Here is a 12,947-nt window from a genome sequence, read left to right as displayed (position 1 = left end):
TTTTGCACCATTCAAATCATATTATGTGTGTTTAATCTTGTTTGCATGAAAATATATGAAACCCTCCTTTTATTTTCGTTTTTATGTCTTTTACAAGTTTAAACTTGAATTTTCATGCTTTCGAACTCATGATTATGATGCATAAAGGGGCTTCCATGGTAGGGCTATGGGAAGGGACATTTTTCCACATGTTTAAGGGTCCCAAGGTGTATGTTTAAAGGCTGGAAAGGTTAGGACAAGAAGATGAAGGAAAATTGAGTTTTCAATAAACTAGGGTTTTCAAATTTGGGTGCTAGAAGGACAAGGCTGTGTGCTGCATATGGGTCACGTTCAGAGGCCTCAAGAGGAGTGTATGATTGTCCTAGAGGGGTTAAAGGAGGTGCTGGTGCAAGGGGGAGGGCTGAGAGTGTGAGGTTTGGGTCGCGCATTCCATGAGGAGCGGGTTTGGGGGCTGTGGGTTCTGGGCTTATCAAGCTCGGTCCAATAGGTTCTGTAGTGGTCGGTCATGGTCCTAGTAGGGTAAACTAGGGTCTAAACATGGTGGTTAAGGGCTGGAGTTGAAGGGACTAAGGGTTGGCGCAAACTAGGGCTTGGTTCGAATGAACAGAATTTTCCAGCACCTTATTAAGCTCGTTCGATGGTTTTAATTGGCTTGATTTGGGTTTCATAGGGTATGGCTAGGTGTGAATAAGCTATGGTTCAAGTTTGGTAAAGTTTATTTGAGTTTTGAGTCGGTTCGGGTTCAAATCGGGACGTACGGTTAAATTTAAAATGAATTGGGAAATTAGTTGAGGAGCTTAATTTTACATCTAAGATATGTTTATGGGTGTATTTTAAGGTTTCATGTTAAGTTTAGGGATTAAAAGTTTATGTTTAAAATTTGAGAAGAAAATATTAATTTTTGAATTTATTCGTGTTAAAAACGCTTCATGGTTTAGTCATTAAGTTATTAAGTTGAAGGGCCTGGGTTTACGTCTAATAAAAATATTAGAGGACAAATTTAAGCTTATAGATGATTTGGAATAGGCCCGATTCAATAAAAGTAAGAAAAAGTCAAAATCGAGAATTTTAGGGTCCAATGGTAAAATGGTCATTTCCCTGAAGAATCATAATACATGCTAAATGATATTATAAAAATTTTATGATGAAAATATGGAATTTTATGATTTATCATAAAGCTGTGCAATTTTTACTGTTAAAATGCTATTTTTCGAATGTGGAAAGGATACGATATTTTATGATTAAAAAGAAAAAGAAAAATATTTTGAAGGATATGAATTGACTGTGACAAAAAGGATATGATTTATGATTTTTGGAAATATCGTGAGAGAGAAGGTCCCAGAGGGAGTCCGTTTACGAGAGAAGGCCCGGGTCTTGCCCAACGATCGTATTTCCATTTTACGTCCGTGCTTAGTTCCTGCCTCGATGCGCAATGATAAGCTAAGACTGATCAGTCGACCAGAGGATATAGATAGTCACTTTCAGGTATCAAACTTTACTCAAAATGATAAATGATGGAAAGTTTTATGATTTAATTATATATGATTACAAGATTTTACGCTAGCTTATTTTACAAAAAGATTTATTTTAAAGCTGCATGTGACTATATATATATTATTTGTTATGTATGGTTAGAACGTGCTGAGTCATTAGACTCACTAGATTTGGATGGTTGCAGGCGATGATGATTTTGAGGGAGGCGCTAATGCTTGAATAGATCGGGTCTGACAGTACACTTCCGAGAGACATTTATTTTCCGCACTTATTTAGCATTTAAAAGTTTTATGAAAAGATTTTGAGGATTTTCTATTTAGAGATTTATGCTTTATTTTGAAGTTCAATTTTGGATTATTTTTAAATGTTGACTTATGATTTTGGTGGTTGACGATTTATGGAATTTTTATGCATTTACGATTTTTGAAAAGTTGTGTGGTTTCTAATTAAATGTTTTGAATTTTATAATGAAGAAAAAATTAGTAGGATTTTAAAGTTTAAAAGTAGTTGACGTTTCAGATATAGAGAATGATAGGCAGGTCAAGAGGTCCTTTTAGGCCCCTCGGCGATAGTTTCAGCAGCAAGCCAAGAAGCCTTTTGAGGGACCTAACAAAGGCAAGGGACAACAACCACAGAAAAAGGCTACTCATAAGCCTACTAACTATCTGGTGTGCCCAAAGTGCAATTGCAAGCATGAGGGAGAATGTTTATGGGGTTCAGGCAAGTGATTCAAGTGTGGATCTACTGGCCACATGCTTAAGAATTGTCCAAAGTGGAATCAGCCGACTCAGGAGAGAGTCTTTGCGATTCATGCCGAGGAGGCAAACCCAGACACTACACTTTTCACAGGTAATATAATTAATTCAGCACCGTATTATTTATTGTAATTTATTATGCATGGTTCGAATTTTCGTGTATATTAGTATGCTAAATTTTTGAATTCCTATGAGAATTTTAGGATAGTAGATTCTGTATGTTCATGAGATTAACTTTATTCCTTTTTGAGAAACGTTAAGTTTGAGTGCTATGTTAATATTATCTCAGGAAGGATCTTTATAGCGGGAGTAGCCACAAATGCTCTGTTAGATTTCGGGGCTACTCATTCTTTTATATCAGATAGATTTGTGAGTTATTTTGGCGTCAATCACACCAGGCTCGATGTGAGTTATTCTTTGACCGTTCCATCTGGGGAGGAATTTTCGGCTTCTAGCATGGTCAGAGACATGGATATCGTGCTACAAGGCCACACAGTCTACATTGATCTTATTATATTGTTGTTGCCCGAGTTTGACATTATTTTGTGAATGGATTGGTTGTCGAAGAGGGGAGTGTCAATCAACTTCCAACGAAAGTTAGTGAGGGTATTGGTAAAGGAAGAATTTATATTTGAGCCAAGTGGATGCGACAGCACACCTCAGATGATATCATGCCTTGAACAACAAATTGGGGAACATGAAGTCAATGAGAAAGTAAATCAATCCACAATTCAGCATCTACAAGAGGAACTAGAAACTTTGACTGATCACAACACTCTCTTAGAACACTACATCAATCAACTACAAATTGATATAATCAATATAGAAGACCTCATGGGTGAACTCGGGAGAGCCAAGAAGAAAATCTTGTGGAAGAAGTTGATGAAGCTGTAGGAAATGGTGAAGTTTTGGTTTAGTATATTGATCCCTAGAATAAACATTGATTATATTTAGGCCAATTATACTGGTGAATTTTTCTATTAAAAGACTGATTATTAATGAAAATTATTTGATTATGCCTTATTTTTTTAATATTACAAACAACTTAGTAAACTCTATGTTTATAGGAAATTTCAGAAAGACCAGCAAGAAGCAATCGTAATCCACGCTATGCCAACCATGTCAATCAAAATTGAAATGAAAATGAGAGCCCGCCTCCACTACCACCACAAAGGGTAAATGTTAGCCAAGAAGCTATGACGACAATAACTACTATCGTAACTGCAACACTACTAGGGTTTGTGAACCCAAATGCCAATGTAATTCAGCCACTACCAGAACCACAACCTCGTGGTATTATGTAACGTCCCGAAAATTTGAAGGTTCACGTAAACCACATGCATGCAAGTTATTAAATTTCTTTTTTATTTTATTAAATTGTTTTAATGCATTAAATGCATGTTTATTTCATGAATTTTTGTTTTAATTCATGGTTTATTTGAAGTTTCATGCATTAGGATTCTAAGTTGTATTTCGTGCTCGAACGTGGAACAGAGACCGGGGATATTCAAGAAAAATATTTTTATTGAATAAATATTATTAATTATTTAATATGAGGTGTTTTTAAGTATGCTTTTTGAAAATTGGCCTTGGTTGGGTATTTTTACCCGACGGGTTTTATTTTTAGGCAGTACACAAATTTTGTCAATTCGGTGGACTTTTTGAGGGCTCGGGCAATATTTTCAAAAACATATCTAAAAGAAATATTTTACGGAAGTATTTTTGGGCTTAATGGGTTTATTTTTATGATTAATGGGCTCAAAACCCTTTTTATCCCTTAATTTTCATGTTAGTGCCCATTAGTGCTTAATTAAACTATTTAAAAACCCATTAAACAAACACTAAACCTATTCTCCTCATAACAGCCGCCCATACCCTCCCCACAACAGCATTCTCATGTTAAAACAGCAGCAACCAGCAGCCATTCTCGATTTCTCCATGGTTTTTCAAGAAAGATTCTTCCCCGCCTCTCCGGTTTGCATCTCGCACGTAGATCTTCAAGTGTTCGAGCGTATAAACGCAAAGGCACACTTTGTATCATTATTTTTTCATCATTCATGTTGTATATATTCTGACGTGTGTGCCATGTATTTAGATTTCATAGATCTAGCATGATAAAAATGTAGCACCTCATAACTCATGTTTTCTTGCATTATCGTGTAAGGGGGCTGCTGATCTTCATGCCAGGGGTTGTACACATCAAGTAAAACGATGTCAAGATGCTGGAGCCAAGGTTTAGTTGGGATATGTTGAGGGTCGTTCGGTACTAGGTGTTCGGTTGATCGGATTTGGCAAGATCGAGAGTTTTGGGCGTGTAGATTTGCATGGCTCGATCCCAGCTGAGGAGCCAACACCTTTGAGTGCGTGACAAGGCTAGGAGAGGGCTATGAGTGGCTGGTCGTGGTCCATAGGCTGTTCGAAGGGTGTAGTGCTAGGGTAGTTCTTGATTTGGTTCAGTGTAGAGTATTGAGAGTCGTGCACGTCCACGAGTTTGGAGGGCTTAGGGCGTGGTCAAGTTGGTCTAGGAAGAGGTCTACGGGCTGGTTATGGTCCTAGGGTGGTCTAGTTCCGGGTTGGTCGAGGGTGGTGCGACATATAGCTTCGTTGGTAGAAAGAGGAAATTTTGGACGCAAGTTAGCGCCGCGGCGCTGCTCCGTAGCGCTTAGGATTCGAACATGGTAGGGGAGTGGCTCTGGGATGCAGCGCCTAGGCACTTAACCAGTGCTGCAGTGCTGCGCTACTGGCGCCTAGGCGCTGGTACCGAGTTTAGAGGTTAGCGATTTGGTGAGCATGTCTCGTTTTGGTCGTCTCCAACAAGGTAGATCGGGTTGGATATTCTAGTAAGCTAGGCTAGGTGTCCCAAGATTATGGGAGGTATAAGATGGGTCGTATGTTACGGTTAATAATCATCGAACTATGGTTAAGGATTAGATCAAGTTGCGGGTTAACGAGACCCCGGTCCGAGTTTAAGACGAATTGCAAATTTTACGGGACGGGCTCAATTTTACGTCTAATAAATGTTTTTAAATATTTTTTGGGGTGTTTAAAGGAGTTTGGTAAGCTTTGGGCCGAAATTTTGAGGTATAGGGGTAAAATGGTCATTGTGGGGTTTCCAGGGGCAAAATGGTCATTTTGCACCCTAGTCGAGTTTTAGTCCTGGCAGTGCCCTGATCACAAGTTTAGCATGTTTTTAAGTTTTTATGTATCACGTATATGACTTTTTACGTAAATATGAAAATATGTTGCATGCTTGGTTTTGAGGAAAAATTTACGTATATGCATGATTTTATTAAGTGATGAATATGATGTCACGTTTTTGAAAGATGAGAGTTGGTTGGGACTAATACAATGACATGTTAATACGATGATATGTAAGGCCATGGCTCAGTGGATGGGTAATACTGTCGCTGATGTCCCCGCCGTCGGGTACCGCGGTTATACATATATGGATCCATCGTCTAATAAGATGATACGAAAGTCGGAGCTGATGAACGGAATTCAAATTAAGAAAATTAACACGTATATGTTGATATGATGATATATGTTATGAATATGATTATGATTTGACAGGTTACGAATTTGCATACGATTTTTTTAGATCATGAATTGTATTTTGATTACGGTACTTTTCACATTTGCATGTTATGTAAATGTATTTGATATAACATTACAGGTGTGTTGATTCTTTAGACTCATTAGGCGTGAATGATGCTGGTGAGCTTTTCGATGAGGAGACTGGAGGTGATGATGACTGAACGGGAGGAGTTGGTGGCGTACGTTAACCCGAGGACCTTGTATTCTTCCGCAAGAATATGATTTTATGGGAACACGTTTAAACAGTTTTTTAAGTGGTTGATGATTTTATTTTGTTGAGGGTTTTGACATAATTTTATATGTTTGACGTTTTATATTTTTAAATGGTAAATTGTTTAGGTTGGTTGCTCTTTTCATAATTTTAGCTGTAGTTATTTTATTCAGATGTGGGATGATTTCACAAAATGCATGTTTCAAATTTTATGGATTTATGTAGGCATATTTTTGGCCATTCAATTTAAAAAAATGTTCAATAGATTTTTAAAATGAGCAGACGTTACAGTTGGTATCAGAGCAAGGTTCCTGTATAGGGTTGTGCTACCGCCATCTCCTGTAGCTCAACCTTCAAGCCTCAAGTCTGTAAGATTTTAGGCTTTAAATGTTTTAAATAATTTACTGCCATCACCTGCATGATTACATGATACACATTTTACAATGATTTACAGAACATGTTTAGCTGCTTTCATGATTTAAGGATTGAACGTGAAAACTAGATTTGATTGCATGTGGTTACGTTTGGAATTGGACATGTCTAAGAATTCAATTATTGGGTGTTAGGAAAGGTTGAAAATGATTTGATTAGATTAATTTATGGGTTTTACTACTGATGTTCTACCCTTTAGGCCATAAGTTAATCATGAAGATCATGAATGCTCTTGGGACATTTAGATTTTCTAAAAACATACTGATGATTCGTGGTTACCAAATGAGTTAAATTTTGATAATTTCATATAAGGAATAATGATTCAAAAATTGCGACGGTATTTAGAAATATAAAAATGTATAATTTGGGATTTTAGGTTTTGATGGAAATGTAAGATTGTTATGGGAATTGATTTTGAGTTTAATAAACTTAAAAATTATTGAACTTTATGTTACGGGAAATCTATAAAATAGAATTAGGAATGGGAAGAACGTTATGGGTTAATTGGAGAGTTTTCAAAATTTAGGATCAATTGGATAATTTTTGAGGAAATTAGGAATTAACTTTGCAATTGTTAAGAAATTTCGGGACTAGTTTAGCAATAAGTGAGAATTGAATAGTCTAAATGATAGGAATGTTTTATGATTTAGGCTTGAAGGGATATTTAGAACCTTGAAATATCTGGGTTATAATGTTATAAGGAATGATAATCAAGGACATTGTAGGATGAATCAATCTTGGGCTTGAAAATTTAAGCGTTAGTGAAATAATGTTGTGGAAAATTAAGAATTTAAAGTGATGAAAATTTAACGTAAATTTGATCAGTTAATTAAGTTATAAGAGTAGACATTGAGTTAACAAATTTTTGGGAAATTATGTTTGATGTGTCATAAGTTTTAGTCATAATCTTAACAGTTAGGACTATACCTTTATTGGAATTTAATTTTTCTAGAAAGTTGGTTTTATTGATGGTTAGGTTACTTGATAGACGCATGTAAGAATTGAGATAGACACTTTGTTTTGAGAAATTTTTTAAAGTCATTAAGAAACTTCGGACTAAGAGGATATGTGTGTTGAAGTTATACTATCTATTACTACTTGGGTTGAGTTATCTTGAATTTCAAGTTTATGAGATAGTGTTCATACGGAAATCTTGGGTGAAATTAAAACTGAAAAATCTACTAAATTAAAATGCGGAAATATTTTTTTTAAGCTCACACTTTCGAAAATAAACCTTTAAATATTTTGCATGCATGCAACCCTGCTAAGAAACATATCATTTAAAAATTTAACGTAAACAATAGACAAAGAAAAATCATGTACTGTAAAAATTGCCAACTCGGCCCTCAATCATGCATGAATGAAACAAAACAAGTAAAATCCTGAAAATCTTCAGCATAACATAAAAACATATAAAATCAACCATGTCTACTCAAAGCTCATGAAATTGTGATGTGCGGAAAAGTGTGGTCCTCGAGTCGTGCTTGCACATCCAGCCCTGCCTACTCAGAGTTCGGCACCTCCAGTCTCCACATCTAAATGCTCACCTGCATCACACACGTCTAGTGAGTCTAAAGATTCAACACACCTGCACCAGAAATAACAAGTATATATACGTGGCACACAACAGTGAAAAATATCATATCAACAAATATTTCATGAATTTAAAAGCGTAACTTAAACGTCTCGTATAAAATCGTAACGTGTCAAAGCATGTCTCATTGTGTCATCATATACGTATATATTTTCTTTTTAATTGAATTCAGTTCATTAGTAACATATGTTGAACACAACTAATTCCCTTTTATTTTTATTTTACCCAAAATTTTCGTTTAAACACTTATTTCATAAACTTGAAATTCAAACATACGCAACTCAAATAGTTTTGGATAACATATTTCCAACACACATATTCACTTATTCCCAAGTTTCTTAACAATTTACAAAAATTCCTCAAGACAATGTGTCTACCTCAATTCTTACATACGTCTATCGAGCAACCCAACCCTTAATCATACCAACTTTCTAGAAAAATCAAATTCCAACAAAGGTATAGTCCTAACTGTTAAAATCATGACTAAAACTTATGACACATCAAACTTAAATTCCCAAAAATTTGCTAACTAAATGTCTACTCTTATAACTTAACTAATTGATCAACTTCACCCTAAATTGTCATCACTCTAAATTCTTAATTTTTCACAACATTATTCCATTAACACTTAAGATTTTCAAGCCCAATATTGATTCATCCTACAATGCCCTCGATTGTCATTCATTATAACATTATAACCCAGATGTTTCAAGGTTCTAAATATCACTTCAAACCTAAATCTTCAAAAATTCTAGTCATTTAAACCATTCGATTCTCATTTACTGCTAAACTTTTGTCCTTAATCTCAAAAATCCCACAATTACCCATAAGTTCTTGGCGTTCCTAATTCTATTTTTATAGGTTTTCTGTATCATAAAGTTCAATAACATTAAGCTTATTAAACCCAAAATCAATTCCCTTAACCAATCTTACATTCCCATAAATGATTAAAATCCCATGTTATACATTTTTATACTTCTACAGATTGTCGTGGCCTTCAAATCATTATTCCTTATATGAATTTCTCTAATATTAACTCAACTAGTAACCACGAACCATCAGTATTTTCTTAGAAAATCTACAAGTCCCAAAAACATTCATAATCCTCATTACTAACTTATGGCCCAAAGAGTAGAACATCAGTACTACTATCCAAAAATTAATATAGTCAAATCATTTCAACCTCTCTTAACGTCCAATATTCAAATTCTTAATCATGTCCAATTCCACCGCAAAGCCAGCATGCATGAAAATCATATAATTTCTCATTTCTTGTCGTAACATGCATAAAAATTTTAAAGCGTCTAATCTCAAAACATAACGACAGATAAACATGTACTGTAAAACGTATATCATGTAAACATGCAGGTGATAGCATTAAAACTTTCAAAACATTTAAAACATATAAGCTTACAGACTTGAGGCTTGAAGGCTGAGCAGCAAAAGCTGGCGGTGGCACAACCTTATACAGGACCCTTGCTCTGATACTAACTGAAACATCTACTAATTTAAAATGCGGAAATAATTAATTTTTTTATTTTTATTTTTTTAATTATCAAGGATAAACGAATTTCGGGGACGAAATTCAATTTATGGGGGATAGATTGTAACGTCCCGAAAATTTGAAGGTCCACGTGAACCACATGCATGCAAGTTATTAAATTTCTTTTGTATTTTATTAAATTGTTAGAAAGCATTAAATGCATGTTTATTTCATGAATTTGTGTTTTAACTCATGGTTTATTTAAAGTTTCATGCATTAAAATTTTTAGTTGCATTTCGCGCTCGAACGAGGGACGGAGACCGGAGATATTCAAGAAAAATATTTTTATTGAATAATTATTTTTAATTACTTAATATGAGGTGTTTTAAATATGATTTTTTTTAAAATGGGCCTTAGTTGGGTATTTGTACCCGCCCGGCTATATTTTTAACCAGTACGCAAATTTTAGCGAATCGAGAAACTTTTTGAGGGCTCGGGTAATATTTTCAAAAACGTACCTAAATTAAATATTTTTTCGGAGTGTTTTTGGGCTTGTTGGATTGCTTTTATTGGTTAATGGGCTTTATACCATTTTAGTCCTTTTAAATTACAATTAGGGCCCATTAGTACACTTTATTTAAACTAATTAACACCTAAACTAAAACCTAAACCCATTCCCCTCATAGCAGCCGCCCACCCCTTATTACAGCAGCCTCTCTCACATTTTTTCAGCAGCAAAGAACTAGCAGTCTTTGCCCTCCATGGCTTCTTCAAGAAAGCTTCTTCCCCGCTTCTCCGTTTCACATCCCACGCGCGTATATTCAAGCTTTTGATCATATAAACGCTATGGCATGCCATGTATCTCCTTTCTCATCATTTACACCATTATTATATGATTTGGTTTACATTTTTGCATGAATTTTTATTGGTCCCTCTTTTGGCATCGTTCTTGTAAAGGTTTTGACACGTAAATGCGTTTATCTTGTGTGCAATTCACGTTTTCTTGACTTCTTGTATAAGGGGCTGCCGGTTTGAGGTGTTAGGGGGCTGTATACGTTGGGAATTAAGGTGTCAAGGGGCTGGAGTCACGAGTTAGTCACGTTTAACAAGGGAGATATGATTTTTATCGTAAAATCGCAAAAGCTGTGAAATTTATGTATCAGAAAACCCGTCACTGTCTGTTATTTCGAATTCTGAGACTTATAGGTTGGTTTTACGGAAATGTGTTCAACATATGATTTATAGAACTCTGTGTTATCTTCTATAAGATAGCAAATTCGTAATTTTCTGATAATAAATGAGGGAGATATTATTTTTATCGTAAAACTGCACAAGCTGTGAAATTTTTGTGTCACAAAACCCGTCACCCTCTGTTATTTCAAATTCTGCGAGTTATTGGTTGGTTTTCTGGGAATGTGTTCAACATATGATTTGTATCACTCTGTGTTATCTTCAGTTTGATAGCAAATTCGTAATTTTTTGATAAGAAATGAGGGAGATATGATTTTTATCGTAAAATCGCTCAAGCTGAGAAAATTTGTGCGCATACACTGGAGATTTCCAGCAACCTTTGGGCTTGTTTCTTGGTCCTAAGTGGTCTGAAATAAGTGGGTTAGAGGCTGGTCATGGAGGTTTGAGTCATGGTTTGAGTCAGGAAAAATTTGTTTAAGTTTCGGGTTGATTCGGGTTAAAACCGGGACCTTGGACCAAGTTTTAAAACGAATCGGTTAAATTTTGAAATGAGCTCAGGTTTGTGTCTAAGAAATGCTTATAATTATGTTTTGGGATGTTTTAAGGATTTGGTAAGCTTCGGGTTGAAATTTAGAGGTCCATGGGTAAAACGGTCAATTTGGGTTTCCAGAGGCAAAATGGTCATTTTGCACCCAGGGTGATTTTTTAGTCCTGGCAGCGCCCCGAGCACAATTTTATCATTTTTTAAATGTTTACGCATCATGTTTTTATTTTTATGAAATTATGAAAATTACGTTGCATGCTTGATTTTAAAGAAAATTTACGTATATGAATGATTTTGATAGGTGATGAAAATGACGATGTTTTTGAAGGATGAGAGTTGGTTGTGACTGACAATATATGTATACGATGATATGATTGGAGATATCGTGAAGGAAAAGGCCCCAGAGGGAGCCCGACGATCGTATTTTCATTGACATGATATGATAGGCCAAGGCTCAGTTGACAAGTGAGAGTGTCATTGATGTTCCCACCGCCTGGTACCGTGGTTATACGTAGATGGATCCATCGAATAGAGCCGATACGATAGAGCTGATACGAAAGTTAAAACTAATGAACTGAATTCGATTAAAGAAAATGTATACGTATATGTTGATATGATGAGACATGTTTTGACACATTATGCTATTATATAACATGTTCAAGTTTATGTTTTTAAGATCATGAAATGTATGTCGATTACAGTATTTTTCACTGTTGCATGTTATGTATATGTAATTGCTATTAACGTTACATGATTGTTGAGTCTTTAGACTCACCAGGTGTGAATGATGCAGGTGAGCACATGATGAGGATACTAGAGGTGCCGAGGACTGAATTGGTGAAGTTGGCTGTGCGCACGCGAACCCGAGGACCTTGTATTTTTTCCGCAAATATATGATTTTATGGGAAAACGTTTAAGTAACTTTTTAAATGGTTGATGATGTTATTGTGTTTAGGGTTTTAACAGATTTTAGTATACTTGTCGTTTTATTCTCTAAATGGCAAATGTTTAGGTGGGTTGTGTTTTAATAATTTTAACTGCAGTTATTTTATTCGGCAGTGGGATGATTTTATAGAATGCATGTTCCAAATTTTATGGAATTTGTAGGCATGGTTTCGGCCATTGCATTTCTTTTATATAAAAAAATGTTTCAGCAGAATTTAAAATGAGCAGACGTTTCAAAAACAAAAGGAATTAGTTGTGTTCAACATAGGTTACCCATGAACAAATATTAAGATTTTTATCGAGTAAGAAATCTAAAATCTTGATATGGGGATTCTAGAATTCTAAGGATTATAAGTGAAGTTGATTTATTAGAGTTAGTTCAGCATTAAGATGAGATAATGTTGAAAACTAAGTTTCGGCAATTGACAAAGTGCGAACCTTCTGTTTATGTAAATAACTAAACACGAGAAAACTGAACTACGCGACTGAGTCTAACTGAACTGAACTCTCGAAAAGAACTGACTGATCAGTTGGAAACTGATCAGTTGATTTATTCAGTTGTGAACATAACAAGCGTTTTGTCCAACAGCAGATCATTCAGCTGAAACACGTCAACCGACAAAAAGTACAACAGATTGCAACTAATAGTAGAACGCCGCATTTCAGAGTCTGCAGTGTACGAGTGTCAGAAAAATATGACGCGG

Source organism: Primulina tabacum, chromosome 17, assembly GCF_025594145.1.
Source record: "Primulina tabacum isolate GXHZ01 chromosome 17, ASM2559414v2, whole genome shotgun sequence".
Lineage (NCBI taxonomy): Eukaryota > Viridiplantae > Streptophyta > Magnoliopsida > Lamiales > Gesneriaceae > Primulina > Primulina tabacum.
The sequence above is the reverse complement of the archived record's forward strand: the minus strand, read 5'-3'. Positions refer to the sequence as shown.